Source organism: Erpetoichthys calabaricus, chromosome 12 (genome assembly GCF_900747795.2).
Source record: "Erpetoichthys calabaricus chromosome 12, fErpCal1.3, whole genome shotgun sequence".
Taxonomy (NCBI): Eukaryota; Metazoa; Chordata; class Cladistia; order Polypteriformes; family Polypteridae; genus Erpetoichthys; species Erpetoichthys calabaricus.
Genome location: NC_041405.2, coordinates 37,255,897 through 37,268,574, shown reverse-complemented (window position 1 = coordinate 37,268,574; position 12,678 = coordinate 37,255,897). Strand labels below are relative to the sequence as shown.

General features: G+C 39.0%; 1 protein-coding gene across 1 annotated transcript in view; it reads right to left on the bottom strand.

The window, feature by feature from the left end:
• abcb7 (ATP-binding cassette, sub-family B (MDR/TAP), member 7) overlaps positions 1-12,678 on the bottom strand; it is a 206,700-nt gene that overhangs the window by 179,762 nt on the left and 14,260 nt on the right. The gene's annotated exons all lie outside the window — the stretch shown is intronic.

The window sequence follows — 12,678 nt, the reverse complement described above, 5'->3', positions numbered from 1 at the left end:
ACATGCACAAAACACTAGAATTATTGTAGAGAATCTAGCACAATTTGCTCTATGTTTATGTTGATGGCTTGATAACCTTTTGGTTTTGAAGGAGCTACAGAGAAGAAAATCAAGTGTTCTGGGCTATACTACAAACTATGACTACCTCTTCTACCCTTCAGCTGACTAAAGCGTTTGAAAAAACAACTTCTAATGAATTTTGAATATTCTACCTTAATAAACTGAAGTAAAAAGAAAGACACAGTTTTGGCCCCCAAAATCCTGTGAAATAATAACAGTAGATTTATTACTCTTTAACTGATGTTTCTATCTTCTTGATGGAAGAAAAAAGCGTGAACCTCTGCACAGACTAGATGATGTGGTGGAGAGTGTACCCAAGGGAGAGAAAGTGGTGATTGGAGCGGATTTCAATGGACATGTTGGTGAAGGGGACAGAGGAGATGAGAGAGTAATGGACAGGTATAGTGTCAAGGAGAGTGATGCAGTAGGTCAGATGGTAATGGATTTTGCAAAAAGAATGGACATGGCTGTGGTAAATACATATTATAAGGAGAAGGAGGAACACAGGATGACATACAAGAGTGGAGGAAGATGCACACAGGTAGATTATATCCTATCCAGGAGGGTCAATCTGAAGGAGATTGGAGACTGCAATGTGGTGGCAGGGGAAAGCATAGTTAGACAACATAGGATGGTGGTCTGAAGGATGATGTTAGATATCAAGAGGAGGAGGAGAGTGAGGGCAGAGCCAAGGATCAAATGGTAGAAGTTGAAAAAGGAAGACTATAAGGTTGAGTTCAGGAAGAAGCTAAGACAGGTAATGGGTGGCAGCGAAGAGTTACCAGATAGCTGGGCAACTACAGTAGAAGTAGTAAGGGTGAGAACTAGAAGGGTGCTTGGCATGACATCTGGACAGAGGAATGAGGAAAAGGAAACCTGGTGGTGGAATGGGGTGGTAAAGCAGAGTATACAGAGGAAAAGGTTGTCAAAGAAAAACTGGGATAGTCAGAGAGATGGAGAAAGTAGACAAGAGTATAAGGAGATAAGGTGTAAGGTGAAGAGAAAGGTGGTGAAGGCTAAAAAAAAAAGATTTATGATGAGTTGTACGAGAGGTTGGACACTAAGGAGGGAGAAAAGGACCTGTATAGATTGGCTAGACAGAGGGTCCGAGCTGGGAAAGATGTGCAGCAGGTTAGGGTGACAAAAGATAAAGATGGAAGCATACTCACAAGCGAGGAAAGTATGTTAAACAGATGGTACAAGTACTTTGAGAGGCTGATGAATGAAGAGAATCAGAGAGAGAGAAGGTTGGATGATGGGGAGATAATGAATTAGGAAGTGCAACAGATTAGAAAGGAGGAAGTAAGGATACCTGTGGAAGAATGGAAGTGTTTAGGAGAGATAGCAGTGGAGTTTTTAACCAGATTGTTTAATGCAGCTGTGCGCAACCTGCGGCCGTACGGCCGCATGCGGCCGTGGGCAAGGACTTTGGCGGCCGTGGACGTGTATATTAAAGTGTACGTAATGGCGGCCGTGCAGGTGTAGGGTCTCTGGACTCCAGCGAGTAAGGGGTCTCAACGCCGCGGAATCTTTGTCGGCCGGGTCGGTATGGTGACGCCGAAAGCCGATTTGGACTCTGGGGTCTCTAGACTCCTGCAAGTGTAGAATCTCAAACACCGCAGAACCTTCCTTAGCCGGGTCGGTATGTTGACCAAAATGTTGCCCTTTATATATTCATCGTGGAAATCAGCAGTAGAATACCCACAACTACGAGAACTGGCCAGGAACATTCTCGTTCTTTTCGGAAGCACTTATTTGTGCGAAGCAGCGTTTTCCAGAATGAAATATCTGAAAAACAAGTACCGAACCCGATTGGTAGACAGCAATCTAGAGTCTGGAATACGGCTAATGGTCTCCAGCGAGTCCCCTGACTTTGCAAGTCTGTCTGCAAACATGCAAGAGCAAGGAAGCCATTAATGGCGATGTTTTCCAAACTTCCTGAAACAATTGCTGTAAAGGTTTTTTGTCCTATATGACGTTTCGTAGACATTTTTTTACATATGTAGACCAGTAAATTGAATATTGTCAGATATATCATACTCTGTTTTAATGTGTAATCTGTAAATTTTTACATAAATCATAAAACATTATTAAGTTTACTTGGACTTACTGGCGGCCGTTATTAAAGTAAAAAGTCTGTAGTGCGGCCGTTATTAAAGTAAAAAGTCTGTAGTGCGGCCGTCAATAGCGGAAAGGTTGCGCATGCCTGGTTTAATGCAATCTTGGAAAGTAAAAGTAGAGAAGAAGTGTACTGGTACCAATTTTTAAGAATAGGGGCGATGTGCAGAGTTATAGTAACTACAGAGGGATAAAATTGATCAGCCACAGCATGAGGTTATGAGAAAGAGTAGTGGAAGCTAAATTAAGAATGGAGGTGATGATTAGTGACCAACAGTAAGGTTTCATGATGGGAAATAGCACCACAGACAATAGTCAGGCATGAAATAATCATGACTAATTGAAAAAAAAATTGAACGATTAGTTGACTACCAAAATAATCATTAGTTGCTGCCCTACCACCGCTAAAACTTCCTACCACTGCCATGTTAATCTGTGTAGGAGCGCTAAAACAGGTAAATAAAAACTTTACATCTTTTACATTTTCTTTTCCAAATGTCCATGACAAGCCAAGCGGCTATCTCTTTATTTGCATTATTTACAACCACTGAACTTGTCTTATCACAGAGTGGCAGAGAAGTATGTAGGAGTGGTACAGGATATGTACGAGGGAAGTGTGACAGTGGTGAGGTCTGCAGTAGGAGATGACAGATGCATTAAAATTAAAATTGTGAATTTCCCCTTGGGATTAATAAAGTATCTATCTATCTATCTATTAAAGGCAGATGTGGGATTACATCAGGGATCAACTCTGAACCCTTTCTTATTTGCAATGGTGATGGACATGTTGACAGATGAGATTAGACAAGAGTCCCTGTTATGGTATATACAGTAACAATTAAAAGGAACACTGTGTACAGTAATCCCTCCTCCATCGCGGGGGTTGCGTTCCAGAGCCACACGAGAAATAAGAAAATCCGCGAAGTAGAAACCATATGTTTATATGGTTATTTTTATATTGTCATGCTTGGGTAACAGATTTGCGCAGAAACACGGGAGGTTGTAGAGAGACAGGAACGTTATTCAAACACTGCAAACAAACATTTGTCTCTTTTTCAAAAGTTTAAACTGTGCTCCATGACAAGACAGAGATGACAGTTCTGTCTCACAATTAAAAGAATGCAAACATATCTTCCTCTTCAAAGGAGTCCGCGTCAGGAGCACTGAATGTCAGAAAGTGAGAGAAAACCAAACAAATCAATAGGGCTGTTTGGCTTTTAAGTATGCGAAGCACCGCCGGTACAAAGCTGTTGAAGGCAGCAGCTCACACCCCCTCCGTCAGGAGCAGGGAGAGAGAGAGAGAGAGAGAGAGAGAGAGAGAGAGAGAGAGACAGAGGAATACAAACTGTGAAAAATCAATACGTGCCCTTTGAGCTTTTAAGTATGCGAAGCACCCTGCAGCATTTCGTTTCAGGAAGCAGCTGCACAAAAGATAGCAACGTGAAGATAATCTTTCAGCATTTTTAGACGAGCGTCCGTATCGTCTAGGTGTGCGAACAGCCCCCCTGCTCACACCCCCTACGTCAGGATCAGAGAAAGTCAGCACAAGAGAGAGAGAGAGAGAGAGAGAGAGAGAGAGAGAGAGAGAAAGAGAAACAAAAGTAAGTTGGGTAGCTTCTCAGCCATCTGCCAATAGCGTCCCTTGTATGAAATCAACTGGGCAAACCAACTGAGGAAGCATGTACCAGAAATTAAAAGACCCATTGTCCTCAGAAATCCGCGAACCAGCAAAAAATCCGCGATATATAGTTAAATATGCTTGCATATAAAATCCGCCATAGAGTGAAGCCGCGAAAGACGAAGCGCGATATAGCGAGGGATCACTGTATTCACTAATTGTTTTACGGCAACTTGGGCGAAGTAGTTAAAGGATGGACTTGAGGTGGGGCAAGTATAAAAAAAAAGGAAGCACATGTTGTTTTGCGGCAAGTTTCACAGTCAAGTGCATGTGTTGTAATGTGTTGCAGTTTGTTATTAAAAGTTATAGAAGTACATTGAAGCCTCCATGTTCATTTCACATGGTGTCAGAAGTGAAGGAAGAGAGTCATGGCAAAGTTTAATCCTCCAACAAACTTCTCCTTCGACAAGCTAGGAGAGTGACCAGACTGGAAACAGCGTTCTACCAGATTTAAGGCCTCCACTAAGCTAAATAAGGAAGATGGTGAAGTCCAGGTGAGCAGCCTAATTTCCGCCATAGGGAGCGAGGCGGAAAACGTTTAGAAATCCTTTGTTTTTGCGGAAGAGGTGCACCGAAATGACTTTGACAGTGTGTTGAGAAAGTCTGACGACTATATTGTGCCCAGAGAAAAAAAATCAAGACTTTTATCAGAGCTTTGTATGAACTGTCGGAGCATTATGATTTCCATGTGAGTAGAGAAGAAAATATCCACAACTGGACAGTTATCAGAATACTTGACAAAGATGTTTCACATAAGCTGCAGCTGACAAAGGACCTAATGCTAGTGCTGACTATTGAGATGGTCAGGTAGTCAGAAGAGGTTGCTTCCCAAACCAATGTGTAGGTAAAGGCAGCAAGAATGATACATGAAGTCACAGTAAAGCGCAGCAAAGAATTCAAACGCTATGGCAACCAAAAAAGGGGAAACAATACCCAAAGCAGACGAAACAACAGACAGTGCAGCAAGTGTGGGAAAACACATCATAACAAAGATTAATGGTACCCAGCCAATAAATCCACATACAACTCATGCAATAAAGTAGGACATTGAAGTAGAGTGTATAGGAACAGAAAGGCTGTGAGCAAAGTTACAGAGCAAATGCTGACATACTTCCTAGTGACGGTGAGTAAGGCAAATGGGTCAGCAGAGCAATGGTTTGTCAAGATTTAGTGGGCTCCAGGCCGGCTGAATTCAAGATCGACAAAGGTGCCAATGTGAATGTTATCCAGGATGAGACATATCACTCACTCGTTCCCAAAAGTCCATTAGAGCCTTCAGATATACCACTGGATAGCCCAGGCGGCAAGCTGGGATACGTGGGATGAATCCAGAGTACAGTAACCTACAAAGGTAAAACTCATCCACTAACTGCATACGTAATCCATGGATACACGGCAACCAATCTTCTCAGCAGACAGTTATCTGTTACAATGAATCTGGTGAGGAGAGTGGATGAAGCAGTGGAGAATGACAGCAGGCATACGGTGAGCATGGTTTGTTAAAGACTGAACCTGTGAGAATTCAGCTGAAAGACAATGCACAGCCATATGCAGTACATGCAGCAGGGCACGTACCACTTAATTTGCTACAGAAAGTAAAGGAAGAGCTCCAGAGAATGGAAAGAGATGGCATTATTGAGCAAGTATCACAGCCAACAAACTGGTGTTCCCCAATGGTGCCTGTGATGAAGGAGAACACAGGTAAGGCCCGCATTTGTGTCAACTTTAAGAGGTTGAATGAAGCCGTGAGAAGTCGTACATCCTGCCCACTCCAGATGAGATAACCACAAAGCTGGACGCTGCCAGCGGGTTCTTCTAAATACCGTTCCACCCTGACAGCATTAAGCTCACTACGTTCATTACACTCTTTGGCCAGTTTAACTTCAAGCGACTACCCTTCGGTATAATGAGTGCACCTGAAATCTTCCAGAGAAAGATGACAGAAACCCTCCAGGAACTGGAGAGCGTTAAAGTCTTTTTAGACGATATTCTTTTTTATGGGTCCACAGAGGAGGAACACGACATTCGCTTGGACAAGGTAATGGAGCACATAAAAACAGTGGGGTTAAAGCTAAACCAAGAAAAATGTTCCATTAAACAGAGTTGAGGTTGAGGTTTCTTGGACATATCATTGACTAATCAGGGATCAGGCCAAATCCCGATAAAGTGGAAGCTATTCTGCATTTACCACCACCGAGAGACATCGAGGAGTTGAAAAGAATTCTGGGTATGGCCAACTATCTTGGGAGATTCACTCCCTCCTTTCGAAAGTGGGGTAACTCACGTATAAACTTTGGAAAGAGAAAAACACCTGGGTTTGGAATCACTCAAAACAAACAGCTTTTGAACACATAAAGCACCTCCAGACTACCACACCAGTGCTTACTTATTACGATGTGAATAAGCCTACAGCCATGTCCGCTGACGCTAGCAGCTATGGACTGGGGGGCATGTTGCTTCAACTTCATGAGCAACAATGGGGAGGCTGATGTTTAATTTTTTTTTCCATGGGGGGATGGGAGAAACAGGTATTGACTTTGATATAGATGGTTGATTTTGAATGTGGGAAAAGTAATACTACACTTCGAATAAGCTATAGATATTCGCTGTTAACTGTTCACTAGTGTTATGGTGTTAAAAAGAAAACAGGGGAGATGTCATATATAGTAATTAAAAGGAACAATGTGTATTCACTACGTGTTTTACGGGAACTTGGGGAAGTGATTAAAGGATGGACTGGAGGTGGGGCAAGTATAAAAAAAGAAAGCGCATGTTGTTAAGCGCCATGGTTCACGGTCAAGTGCATGTGTTGTAATGTGTTGTAGTTTGTTATTAAAAGTTACAGAAGTTAATTGAAGCCTCCACGGTCATTTCACACCTGTGGACTATGATGTTTGCAGATGACATTGTGATGTGTACCGTGAGTAGGGAGCAGGTCGAGGAGACCCAGGAGAGGTGGAGATATGCTCAAGAGAGGAGAGAAATGAAAGTCAGTAGGAACAAGACAGAATAAATGTGTGTGCCTGAGAGAGGTCAGAGGAGCGATGAGGATGCAGGTAGTAGAGTGGGCTAAGGTGGATGAGTTTAAATACTTGGGATCACCAGTACACAGTAACAGGGAGTGTGGGAGAGAGGTGAAGAAGAGAGTGCAGGCAGGGTGGAGAAGAGTGTCAGGAGGGATTTGTGACACACAGGTACCAGCAAGAGTGAAAGGGTAGGGTCTACAAGACAGTAGTGAGACCAGCTATGTTATATGGGTTGGAGACTGTGGCACTGACCAAAAAACAGGAGACAGAGCTGGAAGTGGCAGAGTTAAAGATGCTAAGGTTTGCACTGGGTGTGACAAGGATGGACAGGATTAGAAATGAGTACATTAGAGGGTCAGCTCGGGTTGTACGGTTAGGAGACAAAGTGAGACAGGCAAAATCGCGTTGGTTTGAACATATGCAGAGGACAGATGCTGGGTATACTCGAAAAAGGATGTTAAGGATGGTGCTGCCATGATAAGAGGAAAAAAGAAGGCCTAAGAGAAGGTTTATAGATGTGGTGAGAGAGGACATGTAGGTGATGGGTGTAACAGAGAAAGATGCAGAGGATAGGAAGGTATGGAAATAGATGATCCGCTATGGCAACACCAAAAGGAGCAGCTGAAAGAAAAAGAAGATCTGTACAGATTGGAATCAAAAAAGACATGCTAGCTGCGTGAAGCGCAACTTAAAAAAATGAAGATAAAACAAATATATCATTGTGCTCACAGGGTTCTAAGTTATTGCTAGTTTATGGCCATTTGTTGGTTGCAGCATCAGTACAGGAAGACAGACAGCCTCTCCACTCCACCACAGCTTCTCTCACTGTTTTATCCAGAGTTTATTATTCTATAGGTGGCAGTGTTGCCTTAAGTATGCAATAAACTAAAGGCGTACACTCTTTGCAGCATCTAGCAGCTGACCTTTTGGCAATTTAGAACATTATTAACCTACTGTTCTCCTATGGCCCTTGGCCGTAGGTACGAATGGCCTCAACTCAATCATCTGTAAATCACCACATGAGCGTAATTTATTGTACCAAGAATACCTAAAAAAAGTTATAACTTAGCTGCAATTAGTCCAAACCACAGCAGCGTGAATCTTACCTAAAAAGGAAAATCTCTTCAGTCTTAGCTTCATTACACTGTTTGGCTGTGTCCTTTAGTATTGATTTTAAACTACTTTTAATTGTACATAAGGTTCAAAACAATCTAACACCTTCTTATGGTTTGGACCATTTGTCCACCATATTCCTAATCACAATCATAGATCAATTAACACTGGGTAGGTCAGTATTTCGAGAGTGAGGCAGCAGCCTCCTTAATTTTATGTTTCCCCAGGAAAGTCAAGCCAAAATATGTGAATTTTTTTCAACAAGAAAAAATTATACAACATGTAAATACCAAAACATCAACATAAATACAGTTGGAAAGGTATGTCTAGTGTCCCCTGATGTACTGATACAGATTTAGTCTATGCCCTTTCTCTGATATGTTTTGAGGCAGTCACCAACACACAGCCCGATGTTGCAATGGGGACAGTAGAAACATGTTTCTTTGCATACTTTTCTTATTTTTTTTTCTGTTGCTTGCACATGATAGAGTAGCATGTCAGTGCCTTACCTGCATGGATGTGCCCCTTATGTTACTGCAGGCTACCACAGTGGAAGGATTAATGACTTCCACATTTTTCTGGACACAAACACTTGTGAGATTGTGAATAGTGCTTAGAGAGCAAACATCTTGCTGGCCCTTGTATTTGATCGCAATTATTTTGCCTGTGTGTCATGCAGCTACTGTTGCACCATATTGAAGCTTCACACAACCAAATTCACCAGGTATAACATGGCGGTATGGTTGTATAGTGCCGTATCATGCATTAAGTTTCACTTTCTGTGTCAACATCTGATAACCAACTTACATCGTCATCACTATCGCTTGATTCGAGTAATGGTTCTGTTTCAGTTCATTTTAAAACTATCTTTACGTTTTTTCATTTGCCGATGAGTTTTTCACTGGAGGCTTACGTTGAATATTGATGAGTTACATTAGAGTTACCATAAAGTGGCAGAAAGCATACTGTACAATTATATTTGTTTTGGCAGCATGTTATTTCATTCACTAGATGGCAGCAGAACACTGTCCCAAGTTATTCAGGCTTAACACTATAAAGCATACAGACATTGGTTTAATTGTAATTGCACTGAAATCAGAGCAAAGGTTAATGAAGGTTAAACAAATAGTAGGCAACATTTTCTTTATTATGAACCAAAAATCTAGTGTACTTCTCTGTTAGTGATATGCCAAACCAGTACATTTGAACACTTCAAGAAATTATTAAAACCCCACTTATTTAATTTGGCTTTTTTTTGATCTCTAAAAAACCTACTAGCATCACTAGCATTCTTATTGCTGGAGGAAGTGAAAATTGATTCTTTTCATAAAATACAATTTTACTGTATTTGCTGTTTCACAGACTAGTCATTAATTACTACTTTTGTATGCTTTCCTTTTTTTGGTACTTGGTGTTGGAACTATGCACCGCTAACCCCTGGCCAAAGTATGTATACCTGTTGCCACTTTCAATGCAGGGAAGATGGAGAAAGACTCACAATGAGCATCTTCATGAAAAAGAATTAAAAATGCTCCATTTAAACTTTAAATGACATATAGCTGAGCCATGTAGCTTTAACAGGAAAAAAGTTGCTTCTCATGAGAGAAGACTTAAAATGATATTTTTCCCTTTCCTGCAATGAAGATCAACGTCTACACAACTCATAGGGAAATAAACAAACAAAACAAAATACATCTGAACTCTGAAAGAGAGGTGTCATACATTACGTTTCATCAAAATAAAAATGGTTATGCAATTTTTTATTAAATATGTTGAGTTAAAATGCAATGGCCAGTGAATCATTTCATTAACTGAGAATAACACTGATCACATTGTTTATAGCCGAGTTAAAAGATGTAACTGTGGTGGAGGGTTAAATATCAAAGAACTCAAAAGTGTGGAATCATTTCAACTTCACATCTGGTAAAAAAAAAAAAAAAAACATCTCTTGCATGACTAGTAAAAATGAGATCACTCCATATGGAAGCATCTGAAAATATAACACATTAGAGTAATGGCAGTCCCTCTTTCATATACTTCAGCATAATCCAGAAGCACTCTAAATGAAAATTTCTTTAGTTTTTTCTGTCTCTTCAAAATCCTTTTCTGACAGTGCAGAAACCATGATATTAGCTATATGCAAAACATCTTCTGCACAGTATTTCTTTTGATGACAGCAATTACTGGTATTTCGCGCAATATTGTAATGAAGCATGTGACACTCACTTGATTTCATGGTCAAACACAACATGCTCAGAAATTGTGTGTCAATAATTCCAAATGGTTTCAGCTTTCTGCCCTTTAATGTCAAGATCTTTTGACTTAAAACCATGAATGTGTAAATTTAGATCGTAGTTTAGCAACATGACTTGTTGCTATAAATTTGATTGTCAAATTCAATTTTAGGTCATACCGTTACTACTGTATTGTTAGTGTGCAAGGAGTAAAGCTTTCATTTTTTCAATAAAATGTTTACAGTTTTACACACTGTATTTTTTCTTTAAATCACGAATTAAATGAAAATATAATCGTCAAACTAATAAATTAGCAAAATAGTTGTTAGCTGCAGCCTATACTCATGACAACATCTCTTTGAGACTCTGTTCTAATAAAACCAAGACTGTGTTGATATTTGTTTATTTTGTTGGTGATATGTGATTGCACACATAAAAATATGGTGCAGAAAAAAATTGTCAGGTTTAAATTTTTAATGTTACATTTTAATTGTTATAATATACATGGTAATTTTTAAATTCTTTACAGAAAATCCTCAATCACACCAAGCCATCTTTTCACAAATCATCCTGACAGGGAAGTTCATATCATTTTATTTTGCATTATTCTGTGCAGAAAAGCACTGTTATATTGTGTTTTTCACATTATTTACAACCTGTAACCAAGGAAAAACAGCAGCTGATTCATTAATGGTATTTTACATACAGTATACTTATATAAAAGTACTGAAAATCACCAGGTAACATGTTTCAAATTTTTAGTCACCATATTAGCAATTAATATTTGTATTTAAAAACAAGAATAAAGAACAAAAATATAAATACATTTACTAATAAAAATTTACAAATTAAAAAATGGAAAAGCTGAAAAGAAAAGCATGAGGCACGAACAAGGACAAAGAACCTTCAGAAATGCACAGCAAACACAGCAAGCAGAATACAATGATTAACAATAAATAATGAACTTGACAAAGTAAATGAAGCACTCAGTTAACAATAAATATAACGGAAAGCATGATGTGTTATGTTTTAATAAAATTTGATTTTCTATACAACAGTAGTTCTCAAAATTCAAATAACAAATATCTCTTTGAAATAGCAAATAGGGATGTTAAAAACCCTATTTGGTCGATGTTTAGTATAAGGAATCAGAGAAGTATAAACATGAATATTTAATTCTGAACTTAATGTCAGATTACAGCAGCTCAAAATCTGCATTAACTCTAGACACTAAAAATACAATCAACACTGGCTAGTAAACTTTTAATGGTACTCACCAAACATCTGATTATTACATATAGAGCTAGGTGATATACAGTAGCCGAACATTTTATAATAGTTTTCTATATTGATTGATCTCAGTATTTATCATTATACAGTATAGAACTTTACATTACTGTTTCAATATCCCAGTGTTATAGATAGAATGAACAAGATGTTTTTAATTCATTATCAACAACACACATGCAATCTGTATACAAAATTTCCTTAACAAAAGCACAGAAAAGCTTTCAATTAGTTAAATTACCTAAACTCGCAATCAGTTTTGGATTGTTACTATAGTTTTAACTTGGGTATTGATACTAGGTTTTCGACCGCAATACTGGCACCAAAACAGTTCTGAAGCAAATAATAGATAACTACATTGCCTCATCAGACTTACTCAGCCTCCCTGGTGTGCCATGTCATTGTGCCATACTATGCAGTGCTTCTCTCTTGAAAGCATAAAGTGTGTGTTGATGCAATAGGGAATTGGCAGGGTATCCCTTATGAAGTCAAGTTTGTGGCAAAACATATGATTTTGAGAAGTCTGCAGCATGTCGCACATTTTTACCCAGCTACTCAGACAAGTGTCAGAGGGAGGGGTTTTAGTGGAAAGTTGACATTTACTTCCAGTACCAAAAATCCTAAAATGCTGGAACAATGCCATTTTAAAATAGATGTTCTGGGTACTTTCTAGTAACAGTATATTGTGCAACCCCACTCATAATGTGGCTGAGGCATTCACAATAACATTGAACATTTCAAAATTAAACATACAATTTATGTTGTAAGTTTTTATTTTATGAAAATTCTTTATGATCCTAAATGTCAAAATGCAAATGGTGTATCTCGATATTACAGTATCTTCATATCATCACAATATGAAAACAAATGATAATATTGAATTAAATAATTAAATAGGTATAATGGCATTGAAGAATGAATGCAGTCAAATCATTGGCATAAGCATACGGTAACTCCATGATATGATAACTCTGTGCTTTACTAGCAACGCATCAACTAAATATCTAATAAATAATAATAATAATAATAATAATAAATTACATCTATAGAATGCTTTACAAAGATACCATTTCAACCACCACCAATGTGTACAACCCACATGAATGATGTGATGACAGTCATTATTGCGCCTGTATGCACACCACACATAAGCTATTAGGCA